Genomic DNA, 21881 nt, shown 5'->3' with positions numbered 1-21881 from the left:
CTGTACCTGTTCATGACCTGTCTGAGAGTAGACCAATCTTGCCATGGTCTGAACGTGTTCATCACATGTCTGAAAGTAGACACACCTGGGCATGGCCTGAACGTGTTTATCACCTGTCTGAGTGTTGGCCCATCTGGCCATGGTCTGTACGTGTGCATCACATGTCTGAGAGTAGACACACCTTGGCATGGTCAGTACCTGTTCATGACCTGTCTGAGAGTAGACCAATCTTGCCATGGTCTGAACGTGTTCATCACATGTCTGAAAGTAGACACACCTGGGCATGGCCTGAACGTGTTTATCACCTGTCTGAGAGTAGACACATCTTGGCATGGTCTGAACGTGTTCATCACCTGTCTGAGAGTAGACACATCTTGCCATGGTCTGTACCTGTTCATGACCTGTCTGAAAGTAGACACACCTGGGCATGGCCTGAACGTGTGCATCACCTGTCTGAGAGTAGACACACCTGGGCATGGCCTGTACGTGTTCATCACCTGTCTGAGAGTAGACCAATCTGGCCATGGTCTGAACGTGTTCATCACCTGTCTGAAAGTAGACCAAATTGGCCATGGTCTGTACGTATTCGTTATCTGTCTATGTATTGAGATCACCTCACAACAAAAACCTTGTCGTTGAATCCTGTCCGCAGTAGTTTATCTCCGTGACGGAGTCTTCAAGGGCAACGAGGCGGGGACACATTTGGTTGCTTCCGACCTCCGAGTCTCCTTCCTACAACGTTGGCAAATCCTGGTTAGCTTTGTCATCAGTCAAAACTGTGGTCTTTGTGAAAATTACTTGTGATGTGCGACCTTTGATGCTGGTTCATCTCCGACTTTTATTACGAGGTGTCTGGTAGAGAAAGTTCAATTTCTGATTTGAGAAAATCGAAATATGGATGTTCTCTTGCAAACACAACGGTCCAAGGAGCTTTTTGTAAAGTACAAAGAGGTTTATTTATATAACAGAAAAAAACAAGCCAAACTAAGATCGGCCTTGGCGTTAGCGCGGCTTTGAAGACGAAATGTGCACGATACTAATTATCGACAGGAGCCATTATAATGTTGCCATAGGCTACAAATAGGATTCATTTCCAATAGTACCGAGTAAGAACCTGAAGTCCATATGCAACTTTAAAAACATTTGATAATAAGGCTTATTACGTCAGGTTCATTATATCTAGGTTATCAGTTTAAAACAACACACCACGAAACAGTTTATGAAAGAATAATAAGTTTCATGACCAAAAATCAAGTTTGTATCAATAGATTAAAAACGACACCAGTGATGCATGGAAACGTCCGCCTAGAGACTATTAACTGACGACACAAATCTAAACAAACATTTTGATATAATACAAATGAGAATAAATATGCATCAGTTCTTTCCGCTCTTATTATTAATGGGGTACATGTGACATTGTACTGTTTAAATGGGCCTTTTCCATAATTCTGCGATTGCGTTGATACCACAGGTCGGTTGATATGTATCTCTGAAATATATTATTTCTGTCAATCAACATCAATATGAAAAAAACACGCACTGGAAGTATAACACAGATTTAATAAAGTGCAGTTTAATGCTTCAATACCAGTTTAGATGTTTCATCTTCTTAACATATTTAATATAGACTTTGAGTGTAACTTTGATAATCGTACCTAACTGACTTAACCTGATTGTCTTAAGTTATCACTTAATAACCTACATTTAACCCGATGTTGTTTCTCGCTTATTACATCAAGAGCCGTTCATGAATCACGAGGGACAAACTGCAGTTTATTAACGACGTGTCAGTGGAAATCTGTGTCTCATCGCGTGGAAATGTTGTGGTTATCCCGTGCATTACCGCCATGATTATAGGATTGTACGATGTAATCTTAGTTTATCATATATCTTACACGACGATGTTGGGTTAATGGCGGTTTCATTCTCGGACATGCGGACTGAGACAGAAGGACACTGAGTGCTGAGGTCGAGATATCAATGCGCCGAGTTCTGTAAGGACCCCCGGGGGTAATCGTAAAAAGCAGACGTGAATGAGTGGATATGTGAAGGGAATATGGAAATGGATCTGTAGATTAATACAATAAATGCATTTCCTTAAAGCTAAAATTATAGTTCTTCTGTCGCTCTGAAAAGGAAATTGGTATACGAGAAAGGTCAGTTTAAAGCAGGGATACTAAAGATAGCAGAAAACACGGTAGTGAGTTAATTAAACTTCATATTAGAGTATGAAAAATATCTAATGTGTGACGTCACAATAGACCAGTAGATCTTCAATGGTTCGTGAGTGAGTGAGTGAATGAGTCGGGATTTAACCGGCTTTTAGCAGAGTTCCAGCTATATCAGCTTGGCGCAGACCAAGAATGGATTAACACACTGCATCATTTGGGAAATCGACCGACTGTTACTATCCATGGAATAATGGACAGAGAGCTAGATCGACTGTTACTGTCCGTGGAATAATGGACCCAGAGCTAGACCGACAGTCACTGTCCGTGGAATAATGGACCGAGAGCTAGACCGACTGTTGCTGTCCATGGAATAATAGACAGAGAGCTAGACCAACTGTTACTGTTCATGGAATATTGGACCGAAAGCTAGACCGACTGTTACTGTCCATGGAATAATGGACAGGGAGCTAGGCCGACTGTTTCTATCAATGGAATATTGCAGAGAGAGCTAGACCGACTGTTGCTGTCCATGGAATAATAGACAGAGAGCTAGACCAACTGTTACTGTTCATGGAATATTGGACCGAAAGCTAGACCGAGTGTTACTGTCCATGGAATATTGGACAGAGCTAGGCCGACTGTTACTATCCATGGAATATTGGACAGAGAGCTAGACCGACTGTAACTGTCAATGGAATAATGGACAGAGAGACAGACCGCCTGTTACTGTCCGTGGAATAATGGATTTCTTGTAGGTTTATTCTTTTTCTTTCGACGGGAGTAGACAGTCGATGTGATATTTCACTTATTCGTCATCACTCCATCATATATACATAATTAATATCCTAAATACATTCATCCGCAAGTGAGAATACATATTCCAAACTTGGAGTCAGTCAAAGTTGACGCCTGATGTTATTCGGACGGCAATACTCATCGAGTCGTCATTAGCGTGGCAGTGCAAATAATCCAGTTTGCTGATAGGCTTGAGGCTAGAGTAAGGTTTAACGACAGATTTATGACAGTTCATCCTCCCTCCCCAGCTGCTGGACCTGATGACACGGTGTGTTTTAGTGCTGTGTAATGGGGGGTGGGGTGGGTGGGCAATTCCAGCTCCCACAGTGGATAGCACTGTTCAAATCACTGATGCAAATAAACATCCCACTACAAGAAAACCCTTTCATGTTTTCGGGAAACCTTTTTGCTCGATGATGATAATTTGTTGTGTTAGTTAAATTGATGGCAAACAGTCACGTCCGCTTTCGTTTATGTTTTACGGGAATATTCAAAGACAAGTCTCGTCGACTTGGTGCGCTTCAGAAACATTCTCAATCAAGTGTTTAATTGCAAACGGTATTCAAAGTATTGGGTTTTTGTGTGCGAGTAGGATATGTAGACATAGACTGAAATTTATTTCAGTTTAAGATATGCGCTGTGAGGTAATTCTGTGGTAATTAGTAGGTAACCAGCTGTCTTAGTCCTGGTATTTCAATACCTGTACTGTTTATCACCCGAAAACGTTGTTAGTTCCAATGAATGCCAGTCAGTATTATTCCGCATGAGTTATTACAAATGATATAGTCATGTATCCTTCCAGATTGACATGACTTAAGCGCTCATCTGCAGACTACCACGAGTGTTGTGAGGCCGTAATACCACATACAACATCAAAAATGTTGATTAGAGCTGTTGGAGACGAATTTGTTAGACAGTGTTCTCTCGTATGAGAGCATTTCTCATTCGCACGTGCATGGGGAGTGTTTGCGAAGCCAAGAAAAACAAGTGTTCAATCGTCACGCCGGGTGGTATAGCCCGGGTGGGCACAATATCTGAAGCATATTCTGTGTGCACAGCCACACCGTGGCTGGAACTTTGCTAAAATGGCCGTAAAACCCTATTCACTAACTGTATGTTTCTTTATCCAAAAAGACAGTTTACTTGTGTAACAATGCTATTCAAGCAACAGTTATCTTTTTGTATTGTATATGAAAATATCCTTATCAAATACACACAAAAAGACATCGCAATTAAAGGGATGACCTTGATATAAAAACGAGAAGAACACGCCTACACTTCTTACTGTATACTCCATGAGACCTTCAGCCTTCAGTTTGACATAAATTGCATTTGAACTGTCGAGTAATGAATATGGACCAACCAGCAAATGAGCCAATTCGGCTGTCGTGATTTGAAGCGATAGTGTGCGTTGTAAAGTGAACAACAACCCCCCCCCCCCCCCCCCCCCCCCCCGGGGAAACAGTTGCCGTTCTTAACACAGATCACGTCAAAGGATTGCATTTATTGATATGATAACTTTAGTCTGGTTTCAATAGCATCTCTGATTCCTGACGTGAACTAAGCCCCGTGCTTAGTCAGATAGCCAGACACAGATATACTTCTCGGGTTACCTCAGGTCATTGACGTTGTGGGTTTCTATTCATACGACAGAGAAACAGATCAGGATTATGTTCCTTTATCGCCTGACATCGCCTTGGGCACATTTTATTTTGAGTCGGCAATTATGATACTAATATGTTTATCGTTGTGTTATATTCAGATGTTATGTAATTACACCTGATGGTTTGTGTCGGTTGCCCCTTCATTCCATAGAACATGTTGAAGTATCCTTATTCTGGATGATTGAAGTGTATTGAAAAAAACCCAAGTCTTTCTGAGTTGGCGAAGGGAGCCAAAACCGGTTGGCAAACCAACATCACAGTTGTGAGGCTACGTCATATTCGTCACAGTCGGCAACGCTACGTCATAGTTTTGATACTACGTCATATTCGTCACAGTCGGCAACGCTACGTCATAGTTTTGATACTACGTCATATTCGTCACAGTCGGCAACGCTACGTCATAGTTTTGATACTACGTCATATTCGTCACAGTCGGCAACGCAACGTCATAGTTTTGATACTACGTCATATTCGGAACAGTCGGCAACGCAACGTCGCAGTTGTGAGGCTACGTCATATTCGTCACAGTCGTAATACTAAGTCATATTCGTCACAGTCGGCAACGCTACGTCATAGTTTTGATACTACGTCATATTCGTCACAGTCGGCAACGCTACGTCATAGTTTTGATACTACGTCATATTCCTCACAGTCGGCAACGCTACGTCATAGTTTTGATACTACGTCATATTCGTCACAGTCGGCAACGCTACGTCATAGTTTTGATACTACGTCATATTCGTCACAGTCGGCAACGCTACGTCATAGTTTTGATACTACGTCATATTCGTCACAGTCGGCAACGCTACGTCATAGTTTTGATACTACGTCATATTCGGAACAGTCGACAACGCTACGTCATAGTTTTGATACTATGTCATATTCGTCACAGTTGGCAACGCTACGTCTTAGTCGTGATACTACGTCATATTCGTCACAGTCGGCAACGCTACGTCATAGTTTTGATACTACGTCATATTCGTCACAGTCGGCAACGCTACGTCATAGTTTTGATACTACGTCATATTCGTCACAGTCGGCAACGCTACGTCATAGTTTTGATACTACGTCATATTCGGAACAGTCGACAACGCTACGTCATAGTTTTGATACTATGTCATATTCGTCACAGTCGGCAACGCTACGTCTTAGTCGTGATACTACGTCATATTCGTCACAGTCGGCAACGCTACGTCATAGTTTTGATACTACGTCATATTCGTCGCAGTCGGCAACGCTACGTCATAGTTTTGATACTACGTCATATTCGTCACAGTCGGCAACGCTACGTCATAGTTTTGATACTACGTCATATTCTTCACAGTCGGCAACGCTACGTCATAGTTTTGATACTACGTCATATTCGTCACAGTCGGCAACGCTACGTCATAGTTTTGATACTACGTCATATTCTTCACAGTCGGCAACGCTACGTCATAGTTTTGATACTACGTCATATTCGTCACAGTCGGCAACGCTACGTTACAGTTGTCATACTAGGTCATATTCAGCAAAATAACATCGTCACAGCCGACAATAATATGTTATTCGGCGAAAACATCACTTTCGGCGATGTTTACGTCACAGCAGAGAATGATACCCCACAGTTGGAAATAGCACTCCAAAGATACGCCACAAACGGCTATACCACATTATCGTCGGCATTAGTTCGCCAGTCGGCAATAATACGTCACAATTGGAAAGAATACGTCACAGTCAACAATATAACGTTGCAGTCGGCAATTATACGTCACAGATAGAAATAGTACTGTAGCGGAGTAGTGAGTGAGTGAGTGAGTGAGTGAGTGAGTATGGTTTTACGCAATATTCCAGCAATATCACGGCGGGGGACACCAGAAATGGGCTTCACACAATGTACCCATGTCGGGAATCGAGCCCGGGTCTTCGGCGTGACGAGCGAATGCTTTAACCACTAGGCTACCCGATCGCCCCTGTAGCGGAGTAAATGAAAAGCCGAGCCACCTCGTTTGACGATTTATCCGAACCTATGTTGAGACCTGTGATCGCCAAGTACCGATCAAATGTCCTTTTCCTCGCTGCACGCACTAGTGTTGTGTGTAAGACGACGCCATGTTGTTTCGAAGGTTACGACATCGCGGACGTTATCACTGTGCCCGATACAGACACAACATTCGGTTTGGATTCGTTGGCTATAAAGATTTACGAGGCCAGATCGCTGCAACTCACCAGTTATTTGTAAAGTGTGCTGATATGGTCACAGCAGGAGCGTTGAGAGGTTGTCAAAAGGCGATGTGTCGTCTTTGGCTGGGCAGACCAGTTTAGATGAAGCCGTCTTCAGTAAAGATGAGAGGCAGCGTTGACCGAGCCACATGCAGTAAGGATTAGAGGATTCTTTGACGAGCCACATTCCTTTAGGATGAGAGACAGTGGGAACAGAGCCACGCTGTGAGGATGAGAGGTAGCCCTGATTGCACCACGCTCAGTGGGGATGAGAGGTAGCTGTGATTGCACCACGCTCAGTGAGGATGAGAGGTAGCTGTGATTGAACCACGCTCAGTGGGGATGAGAGGTAGCTGTGATTGCACCACGCTCAGAAAGGATGAGGGGTAGCTGTGATTGCACCACGCTCAGAAAGGATGAGAGGTAGCGCTGATTGCACCACGCTCAGAAAGGATGAGAGGTAGCCCTGATTGCACCACGCTCAGTGGGGATGAGAGGTAGCTGTGATTGCACCACGCTCAGTGAGGATGAGAGGTAGCTGTGATTGAACCACGCTCAGTGGGGATGAGAGGTAGCTGTGATTGCACCACGCTCAGAAAGGATGAGGGGTAGCTGTGATTGCACCACGCTCAGAAAGGATGAGAGGTAGCGCTGATTGCACCACGCTCAGAAAGGATGAGAGGTAGCTGTGATTGCACCATGCTCAGTAGGGATGAGAGGTAGCCCTGATTGCACCACGCTCAGTGAGGATGAGAGGTAGCGCTGATTGCACCACGTTCAGTAGGGATGAGAGGTAGCGCTGATTTGCACCTCGCCCAGTAGGGATGAGAGGTAGCCCTGATTGCACCACGCTCAGTAGGGATGAGAGGTAGCTGTGATTTCACCACGCTCATTGAGGATGAGAGGCAGCGGTGATTGCACCACGCTCAGTAAGGATGAGAGGTGGCGGTGATTGCACCACGCCCAGTGAGGATGAGAGGTAGCCCTGATTGCACCACGCTCAGTAAGGATGAGAGGTGGCGGTGATTGCACCACGCTCAGTGAGGATGAGAGGTAGGGCTGATTGCACCACGCTCAGTGAGGATGAGAGGTAGCTGTGATTGCACCACGCTCAGAAAGGATGAGAGGTAGCCCTGATTGCACCACGCTCAGTGAGGATGAGAGGCAGCGGTGATTGCACCACGCTCAGAAAGGTTGAGAGGTAGCTGTGATTGCACCACGCTCAGAAAGGATGAGAGGTAGCTGTGATTGCACCACGCTCAGAAAGGATGAGAGGTAGCTGTGATTGCACCATGCTCAGTAGGGATGAGAGGTAGCCCTGATTGCACCACGCTCAGTGAGGATGAGAGGCAGCGGTGATTGCACCACGCTCAGTAAGGATGAGAGGTGGCGGTGATTGCACCACGCCCAGTGAGGATGAGAGGCAGCGGTGATTGCACCACGCTCAGTAAGGATGAGAGGTGGCGGTGATTGCACCACGCCCAGTGAGGATGAGAGGTAGCTGTGATTGCACCACGCTCAGTGAGGATGAGAGGTAGCCCTGATTGCACCACGCTCAGTAAGGATGAGAGGTGGCGGTGATTGCACCACGCTCAGTGAGGATGAGAGGTAGCGCTGATTGCACCACGCTCAGTGAGGATGAGAGGTAGCTGTGATTGCACCACGCTCAGTGAGGATGAGAGGCAGCGGTGATTGCACCACGCTCAGTAAGGATGAGAGGTGGCGGTGATTGCACCACGCCCAGTGAGGATGAGAGGTAGCCCTGATTGCACCACGCCCAGTGAGGATGAGAGGTAGCTGTGATTGCACCACGCTCAGTGAGGATGAGAGGTAGCCCTGATTGCACCACGCTCAGTAAGGATGAGAGGTGGCGGTGATTGCACCACGCTCAGTGAGGATGAGAGGTAGCGCTGATTGCACCACGCTCAGTGAGGATGAGAGGTAGCTGTGATTGCACCACGCTCAGTGAGGATGAGAGGTAGCCCTGATTGCACCACGCTCAGAAAGGATGAGAGGTGGCGGTGATTGCACCACGCTCAGTGAGGATGAGAGGTAGCGCTGATTGCACCACGTTCAGTAGGGATGAGAGGTAGCGCTGATTTGCACCTCGCCCAGTAGGGATGAGAGGTAGCCCTGATTGCACCACGCTCAGTAGGGATGAGAGGTAGCTGTGATTTCACCACGCTCAGTGAGGATGAGAGGCAGCGGTGATTGCACCACGCTCAGTAAGGATGAGAGGTGGCGGTGATTGCACCACGCCCAGTGAGGATGAGAGGTAGCCCTGATTGCACCACGCTCAGTAAGGATGAGAGGTGGCGGTGATTGCACCACGCTCAGTGAGGATGAGAGGTAGGGCTGATTGCACCACGCTCAGTGAGGATGAGAGGTAGCTGTGATTGCACCACGCTCAGTGAGGATGAGAGGTAGGGCTGATTGCACCACGCTCAGTGAGGATGAGAGGTAGCTGTGATTGCACCACGCTCAGAAAGGATGAGAGGTAGCCCTGATTGCACCACGCTCAGTGAGGATGAGAGGCAGCGGTGATTGCACCACGCTCAGAAAGGTTGAGAGGTAGCTGTGATTGCACCACGCTCAGAAAGGATGAGAGGTAGCTGTGATTGCACCACGCTCAGAAAGGATGAGAGGTAGCCCTGATTGCACCACGCTTAGTGAGGATGAGAGGCAGCGGTGATTGCACCACGCTCAGAAAGGATGAGAGCCAGCGATGATTGCACCACGCTCAGTAAGGATGAGAGGTAGCTGTGCTTGCACCAAGTTCAGTAGGGATGAGAGGTAGCTGTGCTTGCACCACGCTCAGAAAGGATGAGAGGCAGCGGTGATTGCACCACGCCCAGTAAGGATAAGAGGTAGGGCTGATTTGCACCATGCCCAGTAAGGATGAGAGGAGGCGGTGATTGCACCACGTTCAGTAAGGATGAGAGGTAGCGCTGATTTGCACCACGCCCAGTAAGGATGAGAGGTAGGGCTGATTGCACCACGGCCGGTAAGGGTGAGAGGTAGCGCTGATTACACCAGGCCCGGTAGGGATGAGAGGTAGCGCTGATTGCACCACGGCCGGTAAGGATGAGAGGTAGCGCTGATTGCACCACGGCCGGTAAGGATGAGAGGTAGCGCTGATTGCACCACGGCCGGTAAGGATGAGAGGTAGCGCTGATTTCATCACGCCCGGTAAAGATGAGAGGTAGCGCTGATTGCACCACGCCCGGTAGGGATGAGAGGTAGCGTTGATTGCACCACGCCCAGTAAGCATGAGAGGTGGCGGTGATTGCACCACGCTCAGTGAGGATGAGAGGTAGCTGTGATTGCACCACGCTCAGAAAGGATGAGAGGTAGCCCTGATTGCACCAGGGTCAGTGAGGATGAGAGGCAGCGGTGATTGCACCACGCTCAGAAAGGTTGAGAGGTAGCTGTGATTGCACCACGCTCAGAAAGGATGAGAGGTAGCTGTGATTGCACCACGCTCAGAAAGGATGAGAGGTAGCCCTGATTGCACCACGCTTAGTGAGGATGAGAGGCAGCGGTGATTGCACCACGCTCAGAAAGGATGAGAGCCAGCGATGATTGCACCACGCTCAGTAAGGATGAGAGGTAGCTGTGCTTGCACCACGTTCAGTAGGGATGAGAGGTAGCTGTGCTTGCACCACGCTCAGAAAGGATGAGAGGCAGCGGTGATTGCACCACGCCCAGTAAGGATAAGAGGTAGGGCTGATTTGCACCATGCCCAGTAAGGATGAGAGGAGGCGGTGATTGCACCACGTTCAGTAAGGATGAGAGGTAGCGCTGATTTGCACCACGCCCAGTAAGGATGAGAGGTAGGGCTGATTGCACCACGGCCGGTAAGGGTGAGAGGTAGCGCTGATTACACCAGGCCCGGTAGGGATGAGAGGTAGCGCTGATTGCACCACGGCCGGTAAGGATGAGAGGTAGCGCTGATTGCACCACGGCCGGTAAGGATGAGAGGTAGTGCTGATTGCACCACGGCCGGTAAGGATGAGAGGTAGCGCTGATTGCATCACGCCCGGTAAAGATGAGAGGTAGCGCTGATTGCACCACGCCCGGTAGGGATGAGAGGTAGCGTTGATTGCACCACGCCCAGTAAGGATGAGAGGTAGCGCTGATTGCATCACGCCCAGTAGGGATGAGAAGTAGCTGTGCTTGCACCACGCCCGGTAAGGATGAGAGGTAGCGCTGATTGCACCTCGCCCAGTAGGGATGAGAGGTAGGGCTGATTTGCACTACGCACAGTAAGGATGAGAGGTAGCGCTGATTGCACCACGCACAGTAAGGATGAGAGGTAGCAGTGATTGCACTACGCACAGTGAGGATGAGAGGTAGCGATGATTGCACCACGCCGAGTAAGGAAGAGAGGTAGCGCTGATTGCACCACGTTCAGTAAGGATGAGAGGTAGCGATGATTGCACCACGCCGAGTAAGGAAGAGAGGTAGCGCTGATTGCACCACGTTCAGTAAGGATGAGAGGTAGCGCTGATTTGCACCACGCCCAGTAAGGATGAGAGGTAGGGCTGATTGCACCACGGCCGGTAAGGATGAAAGGTAGCGCTGATTGCATCACGCCCGGTAAAGATGAGAGGTAGCGCTGATTGCACCACGCCCGGTAGGGATGAGAGGTAGCGTTGATTGCACCACGCCCAGTAAGGATGAGAGGTAGCGCTGATTGCACCACGCCCGGTAGGGATGAGAGGTAGCGCTGATTGCACCACGCCCAGTAGGGATGAGAAGTAGCTGTGATTGCACCACGCCGAGTAAGGAAGAGAGGTAGCGCTGATTGCACCACGTTCAGTAAGGATGAGAGGTAGCGCTGATTTGCACCACGCCCAGTAAGGATGAGAGGTGGGGCTGATTGCACCAGGCCCGGTAGGGATGAGAGGTAGCGCTGATTGCACCAGGCCCGGTAGGGATGAGAGGTAGCGCTGATTGCACCACGCCCGGTAAGGATGAGAGGTAGCGATGATTGCACCACGCTTAGTAAGGATGAGAGGTAACGCTGATTGCACAACGCCCGGTAGGGATGAGCGGTAGCGCTGATTGCACCACGCTCAGTAGGGATGTGAGGTAGCGATGATTGCACCACGCTCAGTTAGGATGAGAGGTAGCTATGATTGCACCACGTTCAGTAGGGATGAGAGGTACCTATGATTGCACCACGTTCAGTAGGGATGAGAGGTAGCGATGATTGCACCACGCTTAGTAAGGATGAGACGTAACGCTATTTGCACCACGCTCAGTAGGGATGAGAGGTAGCGCTGATTGCACCACGCTCAGTAGGGATGAGAGGTTGCGGTGATTGCACCACGCTCAGTTAGGATGTGAGGTAGTGATGATTGCACCACGCCCAGTAGGGATGAGAGGTAGCTATGATTGCACCACGTTCAGTAGGGATGAGAGGTAGCGATGATTGCACCACGCCCAGTAAGAATGAGAGGTAGCGGTGATTGCACCACGTTCAGTGGGGATGAGAGGTAGCGGTGATTGAACCACGCTCAGTTAGGATGTGAGGTAGCGATGATTGCACCACGCCCAGTAAGGATGAGAGGTAGCGCTGATTTGCACCACGTTCAGTAGGGATGAGAGGCAGCGCTGATTTGCACCTCGCCCAGTAAGGATGAGAGGTAGGGGTGATTTGCACTACGCACAGTGAGGATGAGAGGTAGCAGTGATTGCACTACGCACAGTGAGGATGAGAGGTAGCGATGATTGCACCACGCCGAGTAAGGAAGAGAGGTAGCGCTGATTGCACCACGTTCAGTTGGGATGAGAGGTAGCGCTGATTTGCACCTCGCCCAGTAGGGATGAGAGGTAGGGCTGATTTGCACTACGCACAGTAAGGATGAGAGGTAGCGCTGATTGCACTACGCCCAGTAAGGATGAGAGGTAGGGCTAATTTGCACCACGCCCAGTAAGGATGAGAGGTAGGGCTGATTTGCACCACGCCCAGTAAGGATGAGAGGTAGCGGTGATTGCACCACGCCCATTAAGGATGAGAGGAAGCTGTGATTGCACCACGCCCAGTAAGGATGAGAGGTAGCTGTGATTGCACCACGCCCAGTAAGGATGAGAGGTAGCGGTGATTGCACCACGCCCAGTAAGGATGAGAGGTAGCTGTGAATGCACCACGCCCAGTAAGGATGAGAGGTAGCGGTGATTGCACCACGTTCAGTAGGGATGAGAGGTAGCGGTGATTGCACCACGTTCAGTAGGGATGAGAGGTAGCTGTGATTGCACTACGCCCAGGGAGGATGATAGGTAGCAGTGATTGCACCACGCCCAGTAAGGATGAGAGGTAGCTGTGATTGCACCAGGTCCAGTGAGGATGAGAGGTAGCTGTGATTGCACCACGCCCAGTAAGGATGAGAGGTAGCTGTGATGGCACTACGCCGAGTGAGGATAAGAGGTAGTCCTGATTGCACCATGCCCAGTAAGGATGAGAGGTAGCGGGGATTGCACCACGCTCAGTAAGGATGAGAGGTAGGGCTGATTTGCACCACGCCCAGTAAGGATGAGAGGTAGCTGTGATTGCACCACGCCCAGTAAGGATGAGAGGTAGGGCTGATTTGCACCACGCCCAGTAAGGGTGAGAGGAAGCTGTGATTGCACCACGCCCAGTGAGGATGAGAGGAAGCTGTGATTGCACCACGCCCAGTGAGGATGATAGGTAGCAGTGATTGCACCACGCCCAGTAAGGATGAGATGTAGCTGTGATTGCACCAGGTCCAGTGAGGATGAGAGGTAGCTGTGATTGCACCACGCCCAGTAAGGATGAGAGGTAGCTGTGATGGCACTACGCCCAGTGAGGATAAGAGGTAGTCCTGATTGCACCATGCCCAGTAAGGATGAGAGGTAGCGGGGATTGCACCACGCTCAGTAAGGATAAGAGGTAGGGCTGATTTGCACCACGCCCAGTAAGGATGAGAGGTAGCTGTGATTGCACCACGCCCAGTAAGGATGAGAGGTAGGGCTGATTTGCACCACGCCCAGTAAGGATGAGAGGTAGCTGTGATTGCACCACGCCCAGTGAGGATGAGAAGTAGCGCTGATTGCACCACGCCCAGGAAGGATGAGAGGTAGCGGTGATTGCACCAGGCCCAGTGAGAGGTAGTTGTGATCATGCAGTCATTATGTTGATCAATGCGAGAAAGGTGGAGGGGAGAATGACGCAATGGAAACGGCACAGTCAGTATGAGATCGATAGAAACCCGATAGCCACGCCAAACACAGTTGAGCTGGTCTCTGTGTACGTGTTACTAATGTATTTTGTTCTTTGTTGGAAAGTTATCGGGTGTTTTCTCATTTAATATCAAACTTTCGACGTCATCTGGGACATGTATATGACGTTGATGGTTTGAACTTGTTCGTTGAAACAGTTACGTTCCCTGCTATGTATATCTGGATGCCTTGTGACGAGGAGTGCTTGTGCAGGTTTTGACTGACTACAACACTGATTTGCAGAGTCATTAAATTTATTCCTCATATACAAAGAGCCCTAATGTTTTTAAATATTAATTATGCTGCAATTTTTTTATATGTTTTCCCAAAATTGCTTCCATTGAATACAAGGCATTGCTATTTTGCATTGTGCGAAGGTTTCCAAAGTATACTCAAAGATAAAAGTTATTGTGACGTACAAAAAACGCAAAGAGAATCGGTCAAAACCAATTCTATCCCATGGAAAGAACAATGTCTGAAGGAATTGAAAAGAGTGAGTGAGTGAGTAAGGTTTGACGCCGCTTCTAACAGTATTCCAGTCATATCACGACGTGTCAGCTTAATGTAGGAGGAAAGCCCGAAGTGATGCAGGTCTAATATGTTAACCCGAGCACGGGCATGGTGCTGACAAACCTAGAAACATAATTGGGACGAACTGGGATTCGAACCCACAACGATAGGTTTCTGGCGTGCCCAAGGGACGCAACTCTGCACAGTCAATTGCGGCGCCTTTGACGACTGGGCCATCCATGCCCGCGTACTGAAAACTGTTCATCCCATATGTAAATGAGTCCTGTCACAGGAGAGGGTTCAGAGGCAAATACACTGTCAGTGAGTGTGTCCACATTGTACATCGATGCTGGCCTGACACCCTCGCTCTATCGAGACCACTATACGTTGAAGAAAGGCCCGGGGGATGACATTCTATAGCCGAGGAAGGCTACGCCGGAGCTCCTGCAACGTTGTTGGGAGATTTGGAGTGAGTGAGTGAGTGAGTATGGTTTTACGCCGCTTTTAGCAATATTCCAGCAATATCACGGCGGGGGACACCAGAAATGGGCTTCACACATTGTACCCATGTCGGGAATCGAACCCGGGTCTTCGGCGTGACGAGCTAACGCTTTAACCACTAGGCTACCCGACCGCCCCGGGGAGATTTGGAAGACGTCGCACACATTGTTGTATTTCATCAAGTCATGTTCGATTGGTAGCAGATCAAGAGATCTTGGGGGACTCTCCTCACATAAACGCCTCAGTTGCCAGGGATGGTACTGGCTGTGAGAAGTGCTGTCTGGAACATGTGTCATGGATGCGTGGTTCGAATCCACCATCTACCACCATATGACGAGGGGTTGTCATGTGTTGGCGGCCGCTACGGGGACGTTATCTGGTGTTCCTGTGGACGTTGAATTCAAGCATTCCTATGACTCCCCATATGTCATCCCCTTTATGCCAAACGCCAGGCTGGTAAACTAGCTTTAACGTCTTTGACGCGCCGGGGATCGAACCACTGACCTCCCGCTTTCTGGGCAGATTCTATCCTAAAAAAAGACCCGTGAAGATTCCGGGGTAGAATAGGTCTTCAGCAACCCATGCTTGCCGTAAAAGGTGACTATGCTTGTCGTAAAAGGCGACTAACGGGATCGGGTGGTCTGACTCGCTGACTCGGTCGATGCATGTCATCGATCCCAATTGCGCGGATCGATGCTCATGATATCAATCACTGGATTGTCTGGTCCAGACTCGATTATTTACAGACCGCCGCCGTATAGCTGGAATATTGCTGAGTGCGGCGTTAAACAACAAACCAAACCAAACCAAAACCACGCATGCAATTTGGTTGGTTGCGTTTCTTAGAGCTTTTTTCATAAAAGGTTTCCATGATTCAAATCCAAATGTCAAAAAATGATTTGTAAGTGGAAACCACCAACGTCACAGAAACTTTTGACTTTGAGTATACAAACAATATTTCATTCATTTCCTCAAAACTGTTACTTTCGTAATAATATGTATAGCTTGCTACAGGTGAGTACCACTGTGTGTTAATTAATACATAATTAAATCAATAATCAATACCACGTCTATTAACACGGATTTCCATTTCCGTCCAGTGTCAAATTATCGCAACATATGTCAATAAATCGTGATATACATTTGTTAAATAACAAAGACCCTCGTTACGGCAAAATGAAGATTCAGTTAATTAAGCAGGCTGCGTATACCATGGACTCCAGCCTGGTTGGCGCGGAGGTAATTACTGCATAAAGTCAAATCGATACAGCACCAGACGCAGGCTGAGCGGCCCACGTGACCCAGGGTAGGGGCGAACATCATAAACTTCCGCTCAAAGACCGCGTTGATTAGAACGGAGGTGGAGCTGCTTGAGAGTGGCACACGGACAGGTGAGTTCCCAATGGGCGTTGGGGGTAGCAGAAACCATATAATATGTTCTCTGGTGGTACGTTGGATTCTTTTTTGAAGTTTGGGTATTTAAATGTATCTAAATTCATTTGGGTGGTGTCTCTTATTATTTAAATATGCACAAATACATTTATATGTAAAAATGTATATTACATATACTGTAAAATGAACGGAATCAAATATGCATTGTCTGTGTGTATACATATTTGTATTTCTTTTACGTGTTCATTTTTATACCATATTCTGACAGTGTCTGGTCGATCTTCTCGAAAACCAGCGTTAAGACTTTGAATGTGACAGCAGCAGAATGATAATAGAATGTTCATCAAACTACGGTTATTACAAACTCAAAGGGACCACTAATTTTAGTTCGTTATAACAGTAGTTCGTTATAGCGTGTTGGTTGTATATGGAAAGGTGAGAGGACTGGATATTAGATGGTATGGAATACGTTGTGGGTGGGGTGGGGTGGGGTGGAGGTTGGGTGCTGTTGCACATATTTAATTGTGGGCCGTGAAGACTGCTATGATATGTCATGCTCGTTTCAGTGTAGTTGCTCATTGGCTTCTTGGTCATGAACGCCTTCTGTGTGAAGTCACCTGGGCGTGACCGATAATACACGCATTAGTTCCTGATTTGGGGAGAGGGTCTGATGACAGTAGCAGTATTTTAATTATACCTCGGCATGTCAATGGCAGGAGAGGGCTCACGGAGAAACCAAAATGCATGGGTTTTCATGTGACAGTGTGGTGTGTCAGTGTGGTGTGACAGTATGGCGTGTCAGTATGGTGTGACAGCATGGTGTGACAGTATGGTGTGACAGTGGTGTGACAGTATGGCGTGTCAGTATGGTGTGACAGTATGGCGTGTCAGTATGGTGTGACAGTATGGCGTGTCAGTATGGTGTGACAGTATGGCGTGTCAGTATGGTGTGACAGCATGGTGTGAGAGTATGGTGTGACAGCATGGTGTGTCAGTGTGGTGTGACAGTATGGTGTGACAGCATGGTGTGACAGTATGTTGTGACAGTGTGGTGTGTCAGTATGATGTGACAGTATGGCGTGTCAGTATTGTGTAACAGTATGGGGTGTCAGTATTGTGTGTCAGTATGGTGTGACAGTGAGGTGTGACAGTATGGCGTGTCAGTATGGTGTGACAGTATGGCGTCTCAGTATGGTGTGACAGTATGGGGTGTCAGTATGGTGTGACAGTATGGGGTGTCAGTATAATGTGACAGTATGGTGTGTCAGTGTGGTGTGACAGTATGGCGTGTCAGTATGGTGTGACAGTATGTTCTGACAGTGTGGTGTGACAGTATGCCGTGTCAGTATGGTGTGACAGTATGGTGTGTCAGTGTGGTGTGACAGTATGGCGTTTCAGTATGGTGTGTCAATATGGTGTGACAGTATGGTGTGACAGTATGGCGTCTCAGTATGGTGTGACAGTATGGTGTGACAGTATGGTGTGACAGTATGGCGTGTCAGCATGGTGTGACAGTATGGTGTGACAGTATGGTGTGACAGTGTGGTGTGTCAGTGTGGTGTGACAGTATGGCGTGTCAGTATGGTGTGACAGTATGGCGTGTCAGCATGGTGTGACAGTATGGTGTGACAGTATAATGTGACAGCATGGTGTGACAGTATGTTGTGACAGTGTGGTGTGTCAGTATGATGTGACAGTATGGCGTGTCAGTATTGTGTGACAGTATGGGGTGTCAGTATTGTGTGACAGTATGGCGTGTCAGTATGGTGTGACAGTATGGGGTGTCAGTATGGTGTGACAGTATGGGGTGTCAGTATAATGTGACAGTATGTTCTGACAGTGTGGTGTGACAGTATGCCGTGTCAGTATGGTGTGACAGTATGGTGTGTCAGTGTGGCGTGACAGTATGGCGTGTCAGTATGGTGTGTCAATATGGTGTGACAGTATGGTGTGACAGTATGGCGTCTCAGTATGGTGTGACAGTATGGTGTGACAGTATAATGTGACAGTATGGTGTGACAGTATGGTGTGACAGCATGGTGTGACAGTATGTTGTGACAGTTTGGTGTGTCAGTATGATGTGACAGTATGGCGTGTCAGTATGGTGTGACAGTATGGTGTGACAGTGTGGTGTGTCAGTGTGGTGTGACAGTATGGCGTGTCAGTATGGTGTGACAGTATGGCGTGTCAGCATGGTGTGACAGTATGGTGTGACAGTATAATGTGACAGCATGGTGTGACAGTATGTTGTGACAGTGTGGTGTGTCAGTATGATGTGACAGTATGGCGTGTCAGTATTGTGTGACAGTATGGGGTGTCAGTATTGTGTGACAGTATGGCGTGTCAGTATGGTGTGACAGTATGGTGTGACAGTATGGTGTGACAGTGAGGTGTGACAGTATGGCGTGTCAGTATGGTGTGACAGTATGGCGTGTCAGTATGGTGTGACAGTATGGGGTGTCAGTATGGTGTGACAGTATGGGGTGTCAGTATAATGTGACAGTATGGTGTGTCAGTGTGGTGTGACAGTATGGCGTGTCAGTATGGCGTGTCAGTATGGTGTGACAGTATGGTGTGACAGTATGGTGTGACAGTATGGCGTGTCAGCATGGTGTGACAGTATGGCGTGTCAGTATAATGTGACAGTATGGTGTGACAGTATGATGTGACAGTATGATGTGACAGTATGGGGTGTCAGTATAATGTGACAGTATGGCGTGTCAGTATGGCGTGTCAGTATGGCGTGTCAGTATGATGTGACAGTATGGTGTGACAGTATGGCGTGTCAGTATGATGTGACAGTATGGTGTGACAGTATGGTGTGACAGCATGGTGTGTCACATCAAGCTTCATAATCAGGTGGAATCTTGGATTTGAACCCGCTAAGAAACGCAACTGGGCCACTGGGCTCCGGGTTCCGGACGTCTATGGGGCTCCTGAAGACCACCGTCAGGACGTCAGTACAGCTGTCTACAGGCACCGCTCACCCACAGACACTATCCCATACACTGTATACTTACTGTCTAATCTTACAAACTCTGGCACAAAAGGGAGACTTAATAATGACTTTCAGTTGTATGTAGCAAGGGTTTGACATTAGTATGTACAACCTTGTTGGCGTATTTCGTTGTTGTGGAGATGGACTGTCGTTGAGCGGGAAGTTATTTAATTTTTTTTGTTAGTTTCGTTGCTTGTTGAAAACAATGTAACTGGCTGATACGGTTTTAAGGCGTTTTAATCTGTTTTAAGCTGGATCAGGACGCATCTAGGTTTATCCCAGTTGTGATGGTGGTGGGGATCCTCGGGAGGATGCAGAAACTATACACGGAAAAAAGATAATAGTGGCTTTGGCGTAGAATTAGGTTGAACTGCGCAAATTTTAGGATACCTCAAATTAAAAATTCCTTAATAAGTCGTGAATGGGAGGTATGCATACTTGTTACCCCATTTTACTTTTAGAGTAGCAGAGGCGAATAATTAATCAATCATACTTTGTCATGACAGGAAATGGGTAACTGACATTCTACCATGAATTTGGAAATTACTCGATTCTGATTGGTAACAATAATCACAGCTGGTTTTACGACCGCATCACCGCGGAAGCTAATATTCATAGAATAGGACTTTTTTTCAGTCATTGTCGGTGGGCGTATTTGAGCAATTATACCAACAATTATCGATTACAAAATGCAAAGTTACGGTCACTTCAAAATTCAAAGGATGCGTGGCAATACATTTCATGCAGAAAACATGATAAAATCAACAAAGAGAGTGTAATTGAAGTTTTGGGGACAACAGAGAGCTTGGAATTTGGCGCTTTTCTGTATACGACTGTGACATCATATCTTTTGCGTCACAATGAGCGATATGATGTCATAATGGTGACGTTCGGTGTAGAACGAAAGCTTTGTAAAGCTTGCTTAGTTTTCTTTAGGGGTGCCCACCTAATGTCATCTTCCCGAGGCAAGTGAGTTAACTGACTATAAAAGTCCAGTTTCCACCCTTGCCGAACTTGGCTGGTATTATGGAGTTACATATTGGCTGGACTAACGACTCTATGCGTAGTCCAATCAAAATCGCGCACCGAAATCGAAATCCGGTTCGTAAAGTGTCATGCAGATTTCGGTCGACTGCAGGATTTGCAAAGCATGTGCACCGCTAACTCGTTGTCAACAGATATTTTCTAAATCTTTTCATGTTTTTAATCAAGGTGCTCACGTGATTTGATGCACTTCGCGCTGTAAGACTCGTTTTATCACAATATAGATCTTCATTATCGATCAGACCGCCTTGACTGGGCGCCACCGTTTTGTTTGAAGCAAATGCAAGTGATACGAGAGGTTGAATCTGATTGGTCAATAGGAGAGGCATAGAAAGGACATAACTCGTAATAGCCACTGGTGGCGCTACGATCGAGTTCAGTAATTCCAGCCTAGTTCGGCAAGGGTGGAAATTGGACTTTTAAAGTCAGTTAACTCACTTGCCTCGGGATGATGACCTAATGTTAGCTTTCCAAGATGCCGTGCTTATATGCTTTAAATGCCTGTCATATGTTCGAGTAGACTGTTACTGAGTAAAGAAACTGCCAAACTGTTTAAAGACTGTTGTCGGGGAATCCGTAATTCACATCGACAACCCACTCAAAACACTGGACTCAACCCAGTTGGTTTGAAATAACTCAGAATCTCATTAACAGTGATTCATAGTCAGTGTGACTATATCTCCACCCCGAACCGTTCCTCTTCACTAAATAAGTGCACCATAAACGTTATGAAGTATTATTTGAAATGAGACTGCTGGCACAACCTCATTGCCAACGGAATCATCCTGGAGTATTTCTGAATACCGCCGTTTTTAGCTGAAGACGAGTCGGCATTGTACGAAACGAGATAATCTGGGTGCCTGCTCATTTTTGTGACCGATGATCATGTGGGCTTGACAAAATGTTGTGTGCAGGTTTTACTGAATTATGTGTGTGTTGCGAGCACTTCAGCAACAACCACAGAACCTCCGACAGTTGGCACAAGCACTGCAGGCAGAGTGGGTGAACATTCCCCAGGCCACGTCAGCAACAACCACAGAACCTCCGACAGTTGGCACAAGCACTGCAGGCAGAGTGGGTGAACATTCCACAGGCCACGTCAGCAGCAACCACAGAACCTCCGATAGTTGGCACAAGCACTGCAGGCAGAGTGGGTGAACATTCCCCAGGCCACGTCAGCAACAACCACAGAACCTCCGACAGTTGGCACAAACACTGCAGGCAGAGTGGGTGAACATTCCACAGGCCACGTCAGCAGCAACCACAGAACCTCCGACAGTTGGCACAAACACTGCAGGCAGAGTGGGTGAACATTCCCCAGGCCACGTCAGCAACAACCACAGAACCTCCGACAGT

At 47.6% G+C, this 21881-nt stretch overlaps 1 protein-coding gene across 2 annotated transcripts in view; it reads left to right on the top strand.

Annotated features, from left to right (window-relative positions):
* The window catches only part of LOC124113385 (5-hydroxytryptamine receptor 1B-like), a 61380-nt gene that overhangs the window by 11064 nt on the left and 28435 nt on the right, over positions 1–21881 (top strand). Inside the window, exon 1 of one of the 2 annotated variants that reach the window (XM_046473689.2) lies at positions 15907–16482. The exons of the other annotated variant lie outside the window; for it this stretch is intronic. The gene's annotated coding sequence lies outside the window, so the exon portion shown is untranslated. Of the gene's footprint in view, positions 1–15906; positions 16483–21881 lie in introns of those variants that run through there. 2 annotated transcript variants of the gene reach the window in all.

This window comes from Haliotis rufescens, unplaced genomic scaffold (assembly GCF_023055435.1).
Source record: "Haliotis rufescens isolate VD_foot unplaced genomic scaffold, xgHalRufe1.0.p SCAF_1, whole genome shotgun sequence".
In the NCBI taxonomy this organism is placed as follows: Eukaryota; Metazoa; Mollusca; class Gastropoda; order Lepetellida; family Haliotidae; genus Haliotis; species Haliotis rufescens.
Note: the sequence above shows the minus strand (reverse complement) of the source record. Positions and strands in the feature narration are given on the sequence as shown.